Source organism: Camelus bactrianus, unplaced genomic scaffold, assembly GCF_048773025.1.
Source record: "Camelus bactrianus isolate YW-2024 breed Bactrian camel unplaced genomic scaffold, ASM4877302v1 HiC_scaffold_43, whole genome shotgun sequence".
Classification (NCBI taxonomy): Eukaryota; Metazoa; Chordata; class Mammalia; order Artiodactyla; family Camelidae; genus Camelus; species Camelus bactrianus.
Window position 1 is genome coordinate 7,131,662 of NW_027413959.1, and position 20,114 is coordinate 7,151,775.

General features: G+C 42.8%; 2 long non-coding RNA genes across 2 annotated transcripts in view; both read left to right on the forward strand.

The window, feature by feature from the left end:
• The first annotated feature begins 1,457 nt into the window (after positions 1-1,457).
• Positions 1,458-13,272, forward strand: LOC141576890 (uncharacterized). The gene is made up of 3 exons (XR_012505312.1): positions 1,458-1,676; positions 10,935-11,212; positions 13,090-13,272. It is a non-coding gene; the product is annotated as an uncharacterized LOC141576890 (long non-coding RNA).
• An 842-nt stretch (positions 13,273-14,114) lies between these two features.
• LOC141576891 (uncharacterized) overlaps positions 14,115-20,114 on the forward strand; it is a 49,744-nt gene continuing 43,744 nt past the window's right edge. The window contains exons 1-2 of the long non-coding RNA XR_012505313.1: positions 14,115-14,345; positions 16,903-17,017. This is a non-coding gene — a long non-coding RNA (uncharacterized LOC141576891). The remainder of the gene's footprint in view (positions 14,346-16,902; positions 17,018-20,114) is intronic.

Here is a 20,114-nt window from a genome sequence, read left to right on the forward strand (position 1 = left end):
TGCAGAGCTAGCAAGACTAAGCCTAGAAAACACGGCAGAGGGTTAAAGGAAAGGAAAAGATCCAATATGGAGTCAGATTTCTTCTTCTCTATTACAGTGCCTTTGGGTGAGAGCTAAGAGGATGACTCCTGGGTGGGTCCTCTACAGTCCCAGGCTGCAGTTCAGGCAGGGTCCCTGCCAGATTCACCATGACTTTGGACCTGATCTCCCGCAGAGAAAGTGACAATTATTGGATTAAAATTACCTGTCAAAATCCCTTCAATTGCCTGTAAACTATACCACAGCAGGGGATGTCTCATTGGCCAGTTAACTGTCAGTCTCCCCTGATGCAAGGGACCAGCGTCACGGCGGGATCCATGGTGGCCTGGACAGTGCACATTCCTACTTTTCTCTCCAGCCTTGGCTTCCTAAAATTGATGCTTTGAAAGCTCCCGTCCCTCTTCCCTCTGGCCTGGTGTGAATGAACAAGATACCTGCACCCACCTGGGCTGAGGCCAGGCCACGCACACAGCCCCATGCACACAGCCCACCATCTGCTGTCTACCCCTGGGCTCAAGTGCACCCTCTGAACTCCCCCACCCCAAAGGTCCGCGTGCCTAGTGCCTCCGCCCTAGGGGTCCAGATCACCATCAGGACCATCAACCACCCAAGGCCCACAGGCCATTGGCTGGCAGCCTGGGATCACCCTGACCCATCGGGTCAGATGAGACACAGGGTGCGGGGATCAGGGTGCCAGGGCGGGAATTGGAACCTCTTTCAGCCCAGCCTGCCTCGCCCTGTAGCCTCAGACACTAACTATGAAGGTGCACACTAGGCTGGATCCCCCGCTGGTGGCAGTAGTCATCATTACTGGAGCTCAGATTTCCCCACCCCAACCACAGGGTTAGGGGTGAGGGAGTGAGCTTAGGGTAGGGGTGCACTCAGAGTGAAGGGGATCCCATGGTGAGGGGGTATAGGTTGAGGAGTGTGGGGCCGCTCAGATTGGAACTGACCTGGCTGAGAGGTGAGGAGTATAGTTTCAGGATTTTGGGGGTCCTTTGGTGAGGCATGAGTGTGTAGGGGCCATATGTTAGGACCAAGCAGGACGGAGTGTCAGGGCACAGACCTCGGTGTGAGGAGAAGAAGCCCTGTCTTTAAGGTCTGGTGGGAGACTGGGCCTGGCCAGGGGTGGGAGGGTAGTAACAGGAAGGGGAAGGTGAGCAGGGGAAGTGGGGCTGGTGGGGTGTGGCCTGGCCCAGGGCAGTCGTGTTTCTAGTTCAGTGCCAGGACCCAGTCGGTGGCGGGGTGAAGGCTCTGGGGATGGAGACCCGGCGGGACGAGCAGGAGGGGCACCACCTGGCTCCTCCCGGCCCCAGTGGCCAGGTCTGTTAAAGCAGGAGACCCACCCGAGCAGTTTGCGCTGCAGGAGGGAGGAGGAGGAGGGGCGCGCACGTGCTGACGGACAGATGCGCGGACGCCGGAACCCGCCCAGAACGAGTGGAAGCTGGCGGCAGCCGGTTGCTCCTGGACCAGCTCCTGGAAGAGGAACACGGCCTGGGGTCTGGGCCGCCGCTTGCCCTTGGTTTGGCTGCTGCTCCCGGGCAGTTAAGGGGGCGCTGGTGGGGGCGTGCTGCTCGAAGCCGGCGGGTGACGCCTGGGCTGTGCGACTGAGGAGGCGCACAGGGAGGGGTGCGGAGGTGAGGTCACGGCCGCGCGTCCGGTTAGGACCCTGAGGCGGTTCCCAGCCGCCTCTGTGGTTAGTGGTAACCCCGCTATTAGTAGTTCCTGAACCCCGCGTTTTTGCCGCCGCTTATACCCGGGTTTAGGAGAGCAGGTACTGCCCCGGGAGGTGGGAGGGCACCGGACGGCTCCGAAGCATCTCTGACTGGCCCTCAGACCATGACCTGCTCCCGGGAGGCGGGTGCGGTGCGGTCGCGAGGCCTCGGATGCTATGGGGGCTGCCCCATGAGAGCCCCTGGATTTGCTCCCATCTTCCCCGCGGCCTGACCTTGGGGGCGGCCTCTAAATCCCCAGGTTCTTGTGACTCAGGTTACAGGTCAGGCTGCCCCTGGGAGGTGGGCGCAGTGTGATCAGTGTGCTGGGATGGCTGCAGCAACAGCGGGAAATGGTCGCAAACCCCGCGCTTTCACAGGGCAGCCCCAGTCCCGCCATCGCAGCCGCCGCCATTCCCTGACAGCACAGCACCTGCCTTCCAGGAGCAGGCTGGCCTCTAACCTGAGTTCCACGAATCTGGGGCAGCAGAGGCCAATCTCAGGCCATGCGCTGTGGAGTTTGAAGCCAATCCACGGGCTCTCATGGGCAGACCCCATAACCCGCCACTGCCTTCGACCACACCGCGCCCTCCTTCCAGAAGCAGGCTGACCTGCGGACCGTGCCTGGAGCAGCAAAAGCCGAGCCCTGGACAGGCCGTGGGAGAGAAGGGAGCAAGTCGACCAGCCTGCCAGGTCGCTGCCCATCTCCCTGCCGCTGCCCCAGGTTCGTGGATCACTTGTTTTCAAGTCAGTGGGTTCCTGAGAGGCAGGAGCGGTGCAGTCAGGAGGCGGGGTCTGCGGGGAGGGGTGCTGCCCCAAGGGGATCAGGTGGACTTGCTCCCATCTCCCCCAGGGCCAGATCTGTGGACGGCCTCTGCTGCCCCATGTTCACAGGACGCATGTCATGTCAGTCTGTCCCTGGGAGGAGTGCTCAGTGCCCTCGGGGCAGCCTCAGTGGCTGACAATGATTTTGGAAGTGGGCTCTAGCCCAGCATAACTAACTCTCCTTTCTTCTCTTGCTTCCTCAGTTGGTGGCTGTATAGGCTTTTTCATTATAGGTTATTGCTGGATAATGAACATAGGTTTCTCTGCTATACAGAAGAAACTTTATTTAAAATCTATTTTTATATATAGTGGCTAACATTTGTAAATCTCAAACTCCCAAATATATCCCTTGCCATCCCCTTTCCCTGGTAACCTTAAGATTGTTGACTAAGTCTGCAAGTCTGTTTCTGTTTTGTAGATGAGTTCACAGTGTCTTTTTCTCTATTTTTTTAGATTGCACATATGAGTGATATCATTTGGTATTTTTCTGTTTCTGGCTGCTTTCACTTAGAATGACGATCTCTAGCTCCACCCATGTTGCTGCAAATGGTTTTATTTTGTCCTATTCATGGTAGAGTAATATTCCAGTCTATAAATATGCCACAACTTCTTTATCCAGTCATCTGTTGCTACATTTAGCTTGCCTCCATGTCTCGGCTACTGTATACAGTGATGCTATGAACACTGGGGTGCAGGTATCTTTTCACATTGGAGTTCTTTCCAGTTATATACCCAGATGTGGGATTTCTGGGTCATAGGGTAAGTATACTTTTAGTTTTTTGAGGGATTTCCATGCTTTCCATAATGACTACACCAAACTGGATTCCCACCAGCAGTGTAAGAGGGTACCCTTCCCTCTACAGCCTCTCTAGCATTTATCATTCATGAACTTCTGAGCGATGGCCATTCTGACTGGTGTGAGCTGATATCTCATTGTAGTTTTGATATGAATCTCTCTGTTTGTTAGTGATATCGAGCATTTTTTCATGTGCATATTGGCCATTTGTGTCTTCATTGGAGAAATGCTTGTTTAGGTCTTCTGCCTATGTTTGGATTGAGTTGTTTGTTTTTTTGTTTTTAAGTTGTATGAGCTGTTTATATATTCTGAAAATTAAGGCTTTTTTGTTAGTCGTATCATTTGCAAATATTTTCTCCCATTCGTAGGTTGTTGTTTCCTTTTTTTTTACTTATGGTTGCCTATGCTGTGAAGAAATTTATGAGTTTAATTACGTCCCTTTTGTTTTTTTCTCTTATTTCCATTGCCTGGGTAGATTGCCCTAGGAGAACGTTGCTAAGATTTATGTCAGATAATGTTTTGCGTATGTTTTCTTTTAGGAGATTTATCATGTCTTGTCCATCTGCATCTTAAGCCTGTACTCTAGATCTGTGCTTCAGTTTTGAATTTTGAGCTTCTTAGAGAACACCTACTCTTAGCTCATATGTCAGATTCAACATGTCTAAAGCTGATTTCATAATCATTTTTCTTGCAGCGTATCCATTTATTCAGTGGCATAATCATTCTTCTAGTCTTGAATACCCAAAGGCTTGGAATGGTCTTTGATTTATATTTCTCTCACCACCCTCCACATATTCTTGGCTTCTGGAACTGTATGTTTTTGGTTTCAAATGTCTATTCTGATTGCTGATACTCTGATGAAGAGCGTTCATCCCTGATACAAGAATTTTTCCTTCTGCTGAATTCTTGGATATCCTCTCCCCTCCTTTCAGTCAACCTTCAGTTTTGACCCTCCAACATCTAGAGTCAAGTCAAAGACTTACCACAACCAGATCTCAGCCAGGTAGTCTCGACCCTTAATCACTTTGGCCTTACCTTATTTGTTCCAATCATTATGTGACTTAGCCTCCTAGGGTAACCTGTGCCTTATTAAAATCCAGGAGTCACCAGTCTTTTCCTATCCAGTCCTCAGTTAAAACAGCTTAGAATTGCCCTGAGAACTAGTTGGAGCCCCATCCCCTTCATTGATTCTTCCCTATTTACTCGAAATACTTCTAGCTCCTCTTTGTATTTCTGCACTGTTCATGATCGGTAGCCTGTAATCTAGTCTTTGAGTACTGACTTGGTACCATTGCCGGTTGGTTTCCAATGTGTCTCCTCACTTAGCTGGTAACTGGAGAAGACTCCCTTGTTCAGCCTCCTTTATACCTTCACCCTGCTTAGCATCGGGCAATAGCAGGCATCCAGGCAGTGCTAACCTACTTTATTCGCAGGGGTGGTGGTTTGGAGTATAGCTAATAACTATTAATTCAGTGTTACAATTAAAAAAGAAAGCCAAGAAAATCCATAAAACTTTATCTCCATGTTCAGTTTAGCGCTTTACCTCAACAGTTTTCTTAACTCTGTGTTTACATTCACATAGTGTTCAGTGCTTTTACTGTTCCCTGAGGCAAGCAGGTGAGTTGTCATTATGTTTGACTTTCACGTTACATTTCATATTGGATATATTTGTGCAATGACAAAACCTTCTTTTATAAGTAAACAGCTGGAAGCCCAGAGAGACTAACAGCCTAAACCAGGGTCACCTGGTTAGTGTTTGGCACAGGCCAGGACCGCGGTTCACATCTTCCAGCTGCTCCTCTTCCAGTGCCTTTTCATTCCAGTGCTGGGAAATGTAGCCCCATCAGCCAAACGGCCATGTCTCATTGCTGCCCCTTTACCTGCCAGTGATGGCAGTGCTACAAAACGTGGCAAAGGAAAGGTCAGAAATAGGAGTGATAAAAGACATGGAAGTGCTGGAAATGGATCCTCAGCCTCTTCCTCCCTATTTGAGCACCTCACAAGTGTCCCTCTCTGACACTGCTGTTCATTGATTATAACACAGTCTTTAAAATCAGACTGATCTTTTGTAGGACATGCTTTTATCCTGGTCCCTTTCCTGCTAGTAGTCACCGTCATGGGCAGAAAGTGCCTGACTGTGCTCTGTTTGTCACTTAGGTGGGAGGGGAAGTGGGAGAGGAAGCGGGTTGAACTGAAGCCGAGCTTTTTACAGCTCTGTTGTTCTAGGACCAGAGCAGTTCCACTCCTGCTTTCATCACCTCTCCACCTCTGAGTCCCAGCTACCCACTCCTGCCTGCTTCCCCACATGCCACGTCCTGGGGGAGGACAGTGTGGTTGGCAATGCCCCCTCCACCCTCCGCCTTCCGCCCTGGGAGGTGCAGGAGTCTGCTTCAACTTTTGAGCTGTTTTGGTAGTTGGGCTTTTCCAGCCTTTCTAGGCATCTGCTTTCCAGCTCTGGGAAATTGGAGATGTAACTTAACCATACAAGTTCTATACTAATGTATTCAGTGGCATTAATGTGATGTTGTCTTTAAGGTGTTCTGGGACTGGATAGGAGGTTTTTAACACAGGATGCTTCACATCCAATTCTAAAGGCCTACAGGATGCAGGTGTAATTCAAGTTCTTACATGGCTGTAAGGCAGACATGGACATTATTTTATAATATGACCATATATTCATAGATTACGGTTAGTCCGCCGGCTCTGTATCTAATAAAAGTTTAAATTCCAAACGCTTGAAGAAAATTTGTGGACCATGTCTTTTTGCCTGTAACTAGTTGCAAAAACTGAAATCAAGACTCTACCACAAGCCAGTGTTTCCCAGTAGAGAAACCCTCTACTTTTACAACCTCTAAGTAATTCAGTGGTTCTTTGGGTGAGATGAGGGATGCCAGAGTATTTGGTTGGGACACTAGAGTGGCATGACAAGTATTCTGGGACTGGTTACAGTTGAATCTCTGCTTCCTATATCCTGGACTGATTACAGAGTCAATGTTAGTGCGTTAACCAGCTTCTGAATGCAAGGGTAGCTAGGAAGACAACAGAGAAAATAGAAGGATATAAAGTAATGGAGAGACTTCAGAGCAGTACAAATGTTGACTTTGACACCACCAGCTGCTGACGTGAACTTGGCAGGAATTTGTGAGAAATGGTGGGTGTCACTGCAAGAAAGAGAGTCCTGCAGCTTTTGGGGTGAACAGGCAAAGGGGAGAGCAGATATGGTGACCACTCGGGGGCTGATTATTTGTGTCCTGAATGTGAAAATGTCTGGTCTCCTGTTCAATTTTGCAGCCACAACTTCACGTGACTCAGGGCATTATTTCCACCAGATACCATAAAAACATAAACAACCTCTGTTTCCCAAAGTGTTTGTTCTCGATCTGAGATGATTGTCCTGTGGTGGGAGGTAAGTGGGCGGTGGGTCCTATTACATCACTCCCTTTCACTAAAAGTCTACCTCGCTGCTTTTCACCCTACTGCTAGGGGTGCTGCCATTCTGTTACACCTAGACCTATAAGACAGGCTTACCTGAATCCTCACGTGAAGAGGGATAGTTATGTGCAGTTTTAAATAATTGCTTGGGTCATGTGGTCCTTTGTTCCCTCCATTGGAAATCACTATTCCAGAGCAAATAGTATGAATCTATATAAACTATATTGTTTGTAAGATGTCTTCGGAAGTTTTGCAGTAGGTTTAAATATTTGCTTGGTGATGGCCTCTTGATTGTTTGAAGGAGGCAACCCTCACTAGGGGCTTTGTTGGCTCCCTTAGATTTCCCTTACTGGCAGTAGAGTGTTCGTAGGCAGAGTTAGAAAGTTAACTGGGCTGAGAAGCCGAATTTGCCCGCAGCTGGGAATTGGTAGAAAAGTCAGTTATGGAAGGAAGGATTTAGGATTATCTGGTAGCAGAGTTGTGGGATCCAAGCCCTGGGAAACCTCAGCTTTTGTAGAGTATATTCTGTAACAATAGGCTATTGGATAATTTTAACACTTGTTATGGGATGTAGAGTTGGGGAAAGACTTAAAAGTGAAAGAACCTTAAAAAAGAATCTCCAAATATTTTAAAGAAAACAGTACTCAGAATGAGAGCTTTCCTGGAAAAGACTAGTTCTTCACTTCACAGGGGAAGCAGGGAGAAAGTGTAACTGCACTTACAGTAACTTAAAAGTTAAACCTTACCCTCCCACTTAGCTGTTTCCTGGTGTAAGTTCATATTCCACATCTGTAGTTTTAGACATGATGTGTCATTTTCTGGTACTCCATTCTGCTTCTGAGTGAGAGACTGACGCAAAGTCACATAGCAATTGAAAAATTGCACAAAAGTCTTTATTGTTAAAAATGTAGATATGTGGCAGAGTGCTGCATTTGCAAATGACTTTCAGTACAGAGAACACTTAAAAGAATGCGGTGTTATTTCTTTTTTTATTCCTTTAAGCCTTTGAATAGAAGGTTTTCTTTGCAGAGTTTCTGGAGTACATCAGAACAAGCAGGAACTAAAAATAGCTTTAAGAAAGCACCAGTATAGATGTTGTTTATAGTATGGTATCTGTCTTAAAGTTAACTCTTTAAAGCAGGAAGTTGTAACTCTCAATTTCTTAAGCAAATAAAAAACATTCTTGACTCTTAATGACATACTTTGTGGGGTGAAGCCGCTTTTGCTTCCATTCTGAGCATTGAAAGGCCTTCAAGGATAATTCTACCAGTCCTCTATATTTTATTTTCCTTCTGTTGTGAACTTGTTATTAAACTTGAAGGAGATATAAATATCATTAACTTGCTACATATGTAGATATTTAGTGTTACATAGTCAGAAAATTTGTGTACATCACACGTATCTACATAATTCCCCAGGTTCCAACTGTGTTCCTGATAAAAGAATGGTGGGAAATGGCATTATGGGGATATGTCTTGCAGTACACAGTGTTTCCCCTGTTCCCTCTACCAGATCTGGATATTCTTTCATCTTTCGGCTTCTAGAATTTCTACCTCTTTTTCTTAAGACAGGTGTAACTCATCCCCCTGCTCACACAAATATGCGTATACACACACACACACACACACACACAATGTGCCATAGGGAGTAGCGTGCACCATCCCATTCTCTGACTACAGCTCTGATCCCACACACTGGAGGCAGTGTCTTGCACGAATTCATTTGTAAGTTCCTTTTTAAAACTCGGGTGGTCGGGAAATAGGACTGATATCCTCACCTAGTAGGCAAGCCCTCAAGGATAACTTCTATGGTTAATGCCAGGGTATCTTAATGTTTGAGTACCTGGGTTTCATGTCTTCCTGTACCACCTGTGTGACCCATGATTCCCACAGTTCTGTCTCCCGTTAGACTTTTTCTCTCAAACTCTGGACTCTTATAATATTCTGCTGATTTGGCATCTTCACTTGGAACTCTGATATCTTAAAACCAACGTGTGTAAAAACTGAGCTCTTGGTCCTCCTACCCCCCAAACTGGTTCTTTATGCAGCCTCCCCCATTCAGTTAGTGGAAACTTAATCCTTCCAGCTGCTTGGGTCAAAAATCTTGGAGTTATTCTGACTTTCACTGACATACCACATGAATTCTGTCAATAGATCTGGTTTGACACTGCCTTTAAAACATATCCAGAGCCCAGCCACTTCTCACCATGGCTCCTGCTTCCACTGCTGCTTCCCTGCCCTGAGCCACTGTCCCCTCCTCCTGCATAGCCCTTCTCAGTAGCTTCCCACCTTTCATCTCTGACCCGTTTGCACTATTCTCACCCCGCAGTCAAGTGAGCCTTGAAAACCTAAGTTAGATTGTGTCGTCCTTCTGCAGTGCCTCCCCATTTCACTCCGGGTAAAAGCCACAGTCCTTACAATGTCCTCCAAGGCCATACAGGATCTGCACTGACCCTTCTCTGCAGCTCCAGCCGTGCCCCCATTCTGGAACATGCGAGGTCACGCTGGCCTTGGTGATGGTTATTCCGTCCTCCTGGGACTTCTCACCTCCTAGTCTTAATTCTAACCTCAGTTCACAGTGTGCCCTGCTCTGGTATTTAATACAACATCACCCTCATCCTATACCCTCAACTCTCTTTACTTTGCCCTTTTTACTTTTATCCATGGTTCCTCTTTCCTAGCATGCCACCTCCTCTGCTGCTCTGTTGTGTGTATTGTCATCTCCACCCCCCACCCCAGCTAGACTCCAACCAAGCTCCGTGAGGACAGGACTTTTGTTTTGTTTATTGATCTATTCCAAGTGCCTAAAGTAGTCCTGGGTACATTGTAGGCCGTCAAAAATTATTTGCTGAATAAATTAAAAGGCTATTTTAAAAATGAATCATCCTTTCATTAACAGGTGAGGAAAGGAAGCTGCATGAAGGAAAATGGTGCAGTAAATAATGATATTTGCCTGTTGTACTATGTATGATATATATATATGTGTTTTAGTCTTAATTTGGTATCTCAGTTTCTTAATTTAATAGCTGTATTAAGGTGTAATTTACAGGCCATAAAATTCACATATTATAATTGTACAAGTCAGCCATTTTAACTATTTCTAGAGTTGTGCAACTGTGTCCTCATAAAGTCCCCTTGTGTCCATCCATATGCAGTTCGCCCTCCCCTCAGTGGCACCCTGATTTTATTTGTTTTTGTTTTTTTGGCAATCACATCTGAAAAGAATAATTTACACAGCAGTACTAATATAGCTTTGTACTTTTAGAAATGACACACTTAAATATGAAATCAGGAGTCATTGCTGAATGTAGGCAGCAGTATCAGACATCGGTGAGAAGAATGGACTTGAGTGTCAGACTGGCTGCGATATTACCCAGCTCCACCATTTACCAAGTTACCCAAATTATTTTCTGTCTCAAGCTCTATGTCTGTTATATGGGTGTAATAATAGCAGCTTACAGAGTTGTGAGGATTAAGCAAACAGGGAAACAAAATTTAGTATAGTGGCCAGCTTATGTTATTACCTAAGAAATAGCCTTGCAGGTAGAGAGCAAAATTCAAATCAGTTTCTAAAGTATGTGTAAAATATGATCCAGTTCCTGCCTGGTTTGTAAACACGTATGCCTACTGCAGAATATAAAAGCAGGCTAATTTCCAACAGAAAAGATCATTTCTCAGCATTTCTTTCAAAGGTAGTTGCAAAATAATTTTTACTAAATTTTCTGTGCCCATCTCTGACAGAGCTTTGACACCAGGGAAGTAATTATCTACATTTTTGTTAAAATGATGCTGACCATCAGGAAGTGTTCCGAATTATATTTTAGCCTTTATGTTGGGAAATATTGTGAAACTTCTTCTAAATTAATGGGGGAGGGGCATTCATTGTAGCTCTTGTAGCCTGATAAGGCTTCTCTAAATTATCTTTTTTTAAATTTTAATTAAAGTAATTAATTAATTTTTTGCAGGGGGTGGTAATTATGTTTTTATTTATTTTATTTTTATAAGAAGTTCTGGGGATTGAACCCAGGCCCTTGTGCATGCTAAGAATATGATCTTTCACTTGAGCTATACCCCCCTAAATTATCTTTAATAAGGTCTTTTTCTCTGTTTGTTATTTTCTTTTATGTACAGATGCACAAAGCAGGGTCATCAGAAGCCTCTCAATTCCAAAGATGATTATAGTGAAAAACATTGCACAGTGACAGTGAATCCTTGGAATATGAAGAAAGATTGTAAAGTCCTGAATGAATTAAGAAGGAATTGTTACATTAACTTACATGTAACCATGGCTCTCTTACCTTTATTTTTCACTTTATAATGAAGATATTCCTCACCCGTCAAGGTTGCTTTGTTAGATATAGGGAATATCTAAAGCCTTTTCTGGAAGTTTTTTAAATAAATAAGAGCAGGTAATTTATCAGAAGTGTGAATGGTGTAATCTGCTCTGTCTAGTATGGTAGCCACCAGCCACATGTGACTATTGTGAATTGAGATGTTCTATAAGTGGAAAATACATAATAGATTTTCAAGACTTCGTACAACAATAATAATGTAAAATATTTATTAAAAGTTTTCAAAGTGTTAATCACACTTTTGAAATGATAGTATATTGGATATTTTGGGATAAATATAATTATTCCTGGAATTAAGTACACTTGTTCCTTTTTATTGTCTAAATGGGATTACTGGAAAATTGTGACTTGCACTATGTTTCTATTGACAGTGCTGGCTTCTAACTTATTGCAAATAATATGAAAAAAACTTTGATTAAGTATTTTATAATTGAGTAGTTGATTTCCATCATATTATTTTCAGGTGTACAACACAGAGGCTCAACATCTTTATATATTATATTCCATTTAATGTCACCATAAAATAATGGCTATATTTCCCTGTGCTGTATGATACAGCCCTATAACCTATCCATTTTATACATAGTACTTTTTACCTCTCAATCCCTTACCCCCTTCCTGCCTCCCTCTCCTCCTTCTACCCATTGGTAACCACCAGTCTGTTCTGTGTACCTGTGAGTCTATTTCTGTTTTATTATAGTAATTAACTTGTTTTATTTTTTAGATATACATATAAGTTAATAAATAGAATATTTGTTTTTCTTTCTCTGACATATTTCACTTACCATAATACCCTGTAGGTCCATCCATGTTATTGCAAAAGACATTATTTAATTTTTTAATGGCTGAGCAGTATTCCATTGTGTGTGTGTGTTCATGTGTATATATGTGTGTGTGTATGCGTGTATATATGTAAATATACATATATATATAATATACCACAACTTCTTTATCCAGTCATCTGCCAGTGAACATTTGGGTTGTTTCAGTGTGTTGGCTATTGTAAATAGTGCTGCTGTGAACACTGGGGTGCATGTGTCTTTTTGAATTATATTTTTCTCCAGACATATACCCATGAATGGGATTGCTGGATCACACGGAAGTATATTTTCAGTTTTTTAAGGAAACTCTATACTGTCCTCCATGGTGGCTGCAACATTTACATTCCCACCAACCGAGTAGGAGGGTTCCTTTTTCTCTTAAAAGGTCAAAAATTCTCTACATTTATATACTTTCCTTACAGTTTAGGACACAATTTGGCAAAAGCCAGATAGAATTTAATAGGAGTAAATACAGTATTTTTTCAAATGTCCATGCATTATGGATAGATATGTTATTGATGAGTTGGTTCCCTATTTTTGTAGATGCAGAAGTTTTTATAGCTTCACAGACATTTCAGTCTTGCAGAAAGAAAAATGTCTTTGCATTTTGCTGAACTTGTCCGGGTGGCTTTATGGAATTTGGTCCAGGCCTGCAGAGGTGAATACACATCCAAACCTGAACCATTTGAATGTCTGCAAGATTTTAAGAGTCTAGAATGTCAGATCTGGACTATAACTCTGGTGAATAACATCAGTGAGTGGACTCAAGAAAACTCCATTTGAGTGCAAAGCCTTTCATAAGCCAAAAAAGGCTTTGAAATTGTGGCAAAGCCAGAGACTTTTGTGCACCACATATGGCCACAAACCCATGGGGACAACCACAGGCCTTCTGGAGTGCCAAGGGAATTCCATGTGAGGAGTCCAGCACTCACAGGAATCCAACAAGTCCCTGCCAGCCAGAGCACCTTCATTGCTACTGTGGTATTTTGAGCAAATGTCTTTTCTTCAGGTTCAAATTGGTTTGTTGTTTTTTTTTTAATAAAAGAAAATCAAACAACTTCTTGTTCCCGTGGTGAAAGTAAAAGTCTAACATTTTCTAATTTCTTTTGACAGAGAAAACTTGAGCCTATGAATCTAAACTCATCTGTGATGGTCTGCAGCTGGGAGCAAGCAGATCAGTGTCAGTCCCTTTGCAGCCGTTGGCTGGGAGCCTGCATGTTCCCTGGAATGATATTTGAAACATGTCACCCTAGCCGTGCCTTCGCTCTGGACTGGGAGGCGAGTCAGTCAGAATCTGCATTATGGAAAGTATGTTTCAGATCCAAAGCTAGGAGATCTTTTTTAATAGCCAGAGAATGTAGTCATAAATATATCTATTAATGTATTTATGCAAGAACAATTTTAAAGTTTTTTTATTATAAAAATTTCCCCCAAAATTGAAAATGAAAGAACATTGGAATTAAAATCCAATGGAATTAAAAGCAGTGGAATTAAAAATCATCTGTACCTTAGTTATACATAAAGAATCTTAAAATCCTTCTAAACATTTTTTTGTTCAAATGTAGATATTTTTCCCTTCCAAAAATGAAAATTATTATTTCACATTTTTTTCTTTTTCCTTTTATTATATATTCCATATTAATAAATATAATTCTTTTAAATCCCTTTTAATGGCTGTTTAACATTATATTGAACAGATATGTAAATAGTCCTAGGTTTAAGAAATTTAAAAAATTGTCATTACAATGCCCCTGCAAAGAATTTTTTCGTGTTTCTATTTTTAGTTACTAATTTGGACTAAAAGTTAACAAGTTTACTTTTCTTCATCTAAAACATTGGTTATTTTATGAATGAATTGTAAGGATTTTAAATAACTTTTCAGTAATTTCAACAAAGAAATTAACTTTAAGGCAAAAATATATGATGGTTTGCAAATCTATTTTCATTATATCTTCACTTTTACCAGTGTCATATCTGTGTGTGTTTGCACAAGTGCTTTAACTACCAGCAATGTAAGAAAAATCTGTGTACTAAAAATGTGAAAATAGTTTCCTGGTTTGTGTTTTCATTCTCCCAATATAGGTTTTGGATGACAAGCTTGTATTTGCAATTGTACACACCCTGTGGGTGGTGCTCTGTACATACGCTGAGATACTGTACATAAAATTGCCTCTGAATCCCAATCATCTGAAAACCGTGTCCTCAGCCTTTGATACCTTCAGCTGTTTTATGAAAGTCCTCCAAGTGGATGAAAGTATCAACAACCGGAACAAGAGTTTTTCATTGCCCTATTTGAGAAGAGCTGCGTGAACGACTTTTATATTCAGGATAGAGATACATTCATCAATCCAACCACCAGGAGCCTCACTGTAAGTCTAAACCGAGTTTAGCTGCTGTCTTGGGGGTGATTTAGAACCTGCTGTTGAATTATAAGTGATTTGGTTTTGTTGGTTTGGTTTGGTTTTTAAAAGCTGCCCATAAAAATGAAAAAAGAGAAAGAAAAGAAATATGCCTACAGATTCCTGTTAGGATAGTAAACAGTGGCTGGTTATTTACCCTGTATAAACCACACGCTTTCTTAGAATCTATTTAGGTTTACTTCATCCTTTCTCAGATCAAGTATCAAGTAAGGGACAGTTTTAAAAAAAAATTCAGGATTAACTGGCTTGTGAGCTCCGGGATCTGCAAGGCAGCTTTCCCTTCCCATGGTGTAAGTCAAATGGCAGAAATGAAATAAAGCACTTCATGTATCCTCCGGTGTTAACAGGAAAAGGTGAGTCTTCTTGACCTTGTTACTTCCTGGGTAAAATGAAGATAATATGTCAGGAGTCGACAAGCCCATTTAGGGCAGGAACCATGTTGTCTTGTTCACTGCTGAATCCCAGGCACCAGGAAGGCTGAGTTTAACAAGTGGGTGAATGAATGAACTGTAGTTCCCCCAGAGTTACCATGTGGGGCAGTGTGGATTAGCAGCTAAGAGCATAGACTCGAGAGGTGAGGGTACAGCTCAAGTGATGGGGCGCATGCTTAGCACGCATAAAGTCCTGGGTTCAGCCCCCAACACCTCCTCTAAAATAGACAAATAACCCTAATTACCTCCCCACCCCCCACCAGAATTACCTTATTATCTCCCTGCCACCAAAAAAAAAAAAAAAAAAAGGTAGAAGTGGCCAAGAGCATAGACTCAGGCTGGAACACTTGTGCTGGTTTCTCGCTGTCTACCTTGTAAAAGTCATTTAGCCTCTGTGTTTATCAAGTTCCTCATCAATAAAATGGGGATAATAATAGTACCCACCTCGTAGAGATGCTATGGGGATTAATGAATCTGTTTGAATTTTAGAACAGCCCTGGCTAATAGTAAGTACTATGCATTTGCCAGCTCTTTTCATAATTACTGACAGATGTTATTATCAACCAAAGAAGTATTAGTTCTTTGTAAGGGAAATGCATGTTAGACCATTTCATTTATCATTTTCTGTAATTCAGGCTTTTTCCCTCTGAAATACCATTTTCTGTCTGTGCACTAGTAAATCACAGGGCTTTCCAAATTTCATCTGTCTGAGTTCTTGTCATGATGACAATACTGCAGAGTTTTGACATTTTTTAGGGACTCCATCTGAGATGACAGCAACCCCTCAAATTCAGAAGCACTTCTCTAACTGACAACATCTCGCATGAAATGAAGTTTGTAAAATGTAAGAGCTTCAGACGCTAAATGATGCCATAAATGCAAAGATGTTATATCTAAGCTCTTTAAATAAATCCTGTCATTGAAATAAAGGAAATACTATATTATAGCGCTCTATGACTTTGTTACCTTGCTATCCGTTTATCTGACTCTTTAAGACAAAAGAAAGCAAAGACTGAGATTGATCATTACTACTGTGTGGTACACGTATTTGTGGATGAAGACCATACTGAAATGCACTGTCTAAGATACTAAAATGGACACTAAACAGCTGCTTGATGCACATGCATGAACAGAACAGGGAGCTGGTTGCAGGGAGCAGACACTGAGCTTCCTGGATCAGAGACTCAGCATAGCAGTCCAGCCCAGCAGTCCACATGTTTTATATTTATATCCCAGCAAAATTAGCAGTGAGAGTCTGAAATGAACTTTGGGGACACTTGCAAACAGCTGTCATGATTACTAATGTGGGACACCAGGATTCTACAGTGTTTAGTTGGCATCTGCACACAACCATTTCTTTTCCACTAAAGCCTGTTGTAATTGCTGGTTCCACATCCAGGCTGAGGAATCATCTCATGTGGTGTTTGGGAGGGAGGTAAGTGGAGTCAGGACCCATGCTAAGGCTGGGTGGGTAATAATCTGATTCTAGTACAGGAGAAAGGAAAGTAGGTCAGGTGGGAAGGAGAATGACTGGATTTAAATTTTGTTTCTTGAGTAAGCTAAATATATAACATCATGTCAAGTTTCTTTATTGTTTATATTCCATGTGCTGTCACCGAATATCTACTGAATTGTGGGGACAAAAAAGCCTGGGTTTTAGAATTGACCCTGCCCCTAAACAGCCAGAGTCCAGGTTCCTCTGGGTGTCCAAGGAGGGGGCTGCTGCCTCCACTGAAGCAGTTTGGGCACTTGGGTGGCGTAGTTTTTTTTGCTGTGGAAGACTGGCCCGGTTGTAGGACATTAAGCATCTGCAAGGCCCTCACCAGGTACCCACGGTGGTCCCAGGACTGTAACATCCAAGTGTTCCTTTCCAGCCACGTTTGCAAATGACCCTCAAGGGGTTAGTATTAATCCTCGGTGAGAATTATGAAAAATTATATGGTACCTCCATCCCTTCTGGCAAAGGAGGGCCCCTTATTTACAAATGACCACAAAGTGTTAGCACCACATTTTATTAGCAGAACATGTGAACACGTGGTGACAGTGACGCTCACCTGTTTACTTCTGCTTCCCAGTGCAACTTCAGCCTCCATCAGAGGACCTCAGCTGCCCCAGCGAACAGGGCCTTCTGTACAGGGAATGTGCTCCTCCTCGAAGCATAGACAAGAAGCAGCCCTTAGATCTCATCAGGTGAGCTGTTGTGGAGAGCACTCCAGTGGGAAGGGCTCAGGGTTGCCCTCATGGCTTCTGAGTGTGACAGTCCTCCAAGAGTGTTACCAACCAGGAAGCTCACAGGAGCTCTGAGCTTTGTTGCCCCAAGTTTTTACTGGAGACTGTATTACAAAGACATGATTTATTGGGTCACTACTGACATGGCTACCCCAAACACTAACTGTAAGTCAAAGCCCTAACATTTGAGCCCCTACCTCTCCTGATGGTCACTCACTTGTCACAAAGCTCAAAGCCCCACTCCTCTAATCACATGGTTGGTGTCTCTGGCTGGCCAGTCCCCATCCTGAGTTATCTCATGAACACAAGCCATCCAAGGGTCCACCATGTATAGTAAAGACACTCCTATCTTGGGAAATTTCAAGGCTTTAGGGGTTGCCGTCCAGGAACTGGGAACAAAGACCTACCAAATTCTTCATTAAACAGGAGTAAATGTTAGGTTTCACTTAAATTATAAAATAAGAGAAGTATTCTCACTGCTTAGCTCTATCTGCTGTTCGACACCGTTTCACTACACCACTTGACTGTAATGTCGCGCTCAGCATGTGTATTCTCAGAGCATCAGCGCCGGCTGCTCCCCGGGAGCTTATGCTGTTTGTGCAAGGCTGCTGGGAGGAGGGAGACCAAGGACAACTGAGCAAACAAAAATAATCGGGCTAATAAGGAAACAATTTCAGATTGAAATGAAGGAAATAATACAGTGTTGAGATGGGAGACTTGGGGGAAATGGAGTCAAGAAAGCTATCTTTGAGAAGGTTACATGTGAGCTAAGATGGTGATAAGGAGGCTGGTCTTTGAGGATCTGGGATAAGTAACCCCAGGAATAGAGGCAGCTTGTCCATTGCCCCGAGGCACAAATGTGCTCAGCAGGTTTGAGGAGATACTGGAGCCAACGCTGGTGAGAGTGATGAGACGCGAGGTTTAGAAGGGCATCAGGAGCACGGAAAGTAGTGTAGACTCTAAGTGCAGTGAGAAGCAGTCATGATAGTTTAAGCACTAAGGTAATTTTCTCTCACAATTTGCAAAGATAATGTGGAGAATGAATTGCAGGGACCCAGGAAGCAGGGAGGCCTGGTCGGAGGCTCTTGGAGTGGGCCAGATGAGAGATGGTGGGAGCCAGGGAGAATGCGTTTGGGGAGTGGAGCTGACAGGATGCAGTTATGGGCTGGCTGTGGATGGTGAGGAGAAGAGAAGGGTCAAGGTAGCCCCAGGTCGGCCTGGAGCCAGGTGCCTGATCTTCCTAATCTCAGTGCCCCATTCAGATGCCCACCTACTTGGGCAAGCCTCTTAACCTTCCAAGTGAGGGTTTTAAATCACTGAAGTCTTTTTGTTTGTTTCACATTTTATGGAAAGATTCAAACACGTACAGAAGTAGAGAGAACAGCACAGCCAGCCTGTCTGTATCAGTCACCCATCTCCAGAATTATCAACTCAGAGTCACTGTTGTTGCAACTTTCATCTCCACCTCTTCCCCTCCCCCACTTCGGGATCATTTTGAAGGCAATCCTACGTAGCTTAACCTTTCATTAGTGAAATGACAAGGTCTCTTTCAAATACAATTGGAATATTCATTTTTTTTAGGGTTACAAAATAATTCCCCGATTGTCACAAAAATACACTTTTAAGCAGTTTTGGGGTTGAAATCAGGATTCAGACTAAGTTCACACATTGCAGCTAGCATATCTCTCAAGTGGGTTCTAATCTATAATTTTCCTGTTTCTCATTTTCCTTGAAATTGCTGAGGGATTTCTCTATTTCCTGTTTGGTTGATTTCATTCTCCCCTGTGGTTAGACTTATTTCTCCATCCTATGTATTGGCTTTAGCTAAGTGATTTGATCCTCCCCTAAAAGCTTGATCTGAACGAGGTTCAAATTTGTGCAAGAATATTTGTTATATGAAGTTTTGTACTCCTGTCATAAGGTACATAATGTCCAGTTGACTCTCTTTTTTGTGATGACAGCAGCCAATAATGATTGTCACCCGGGATCATTATTTCATAAGGGATTTTATTTCATGTGGTCATACTCTAATTTCCTCCCACAATTATCAGCAGGATCACAGTCATGAAGAGGCACTTTCTCATTAACCCGGATTATCCTGTAGAACAGTTTTAAAAGAGGAAGTTTATATATTTGTAAATATTTAAAGTTGATACATTTTTCTATTGTTTCTAATGTTTTTTTTCTAATAGAGGTACTGAAGATTGAATCTAGGACCTTATGCTAGCTGAGCACAAACTCTGCCACTGAGTGTACCCCATCCCCCTTGAGATTCATATTTATATGATATATTCCTTCTGTTATTTTTGTTTTATGTTATACAGAATTTGATGGCAGGGCAATGGGTTTGATGGCTATTTAATCATTCTTTATGGGATTTTGGGGTTGGTGTGTGTGTTTGTGTTTGTAAAGAGAACAATTTTCCCACTATTTTAAGTATGTTTTCTGAAGGAAATTATGTTGATCTGTTCCCTTCTCCTGGTCCATGTATTCCCTTGCTGCTTCCCACTAGTGGCCCCTTGAGCTCTGTGACAAGACTAGCATGTCGTTAATCCAGGTTGAAGGAGATCTGAAGAGATTTATTCAAGGAGATGAAATTTGTAGACAATGAATTGGAAAGTATTGAGAAAGTTATTCATTAGGAGAAGGTATGGGGTTGAATTGTTAAGCGCAGAGAAATCTAAGCTATGAACCACCAAGACAATTATTAACTCCAGGAAAAACAAAGTAGGGAATAAAAAAGTAAGCCTAGCAGACAACTTGCTACAGCTGTGAACAGTCTGTACAGAGTCCTAATAATGTAAAGCAAGGATACTGAGCTGATCAAAATTATAATGTATTTGTATCAAAAGTTTGGAAGAATGAAGGTTTGGGTGTGTAGAGGAGATGTGGTTTGAAAGAGAGCTTAATATTCATTTTCCAAAATAGAAAGTTAAATAGGTGATACATAAAGCTGAAAAAGTCAGTAGGCTGTGTTACAAGGATATTAGTCAGAAATAGGGAGTTTTTATTCCAAGAGTCAGCAGTAGGAGCTGAACATTGTTGCTTCTGACCAGGA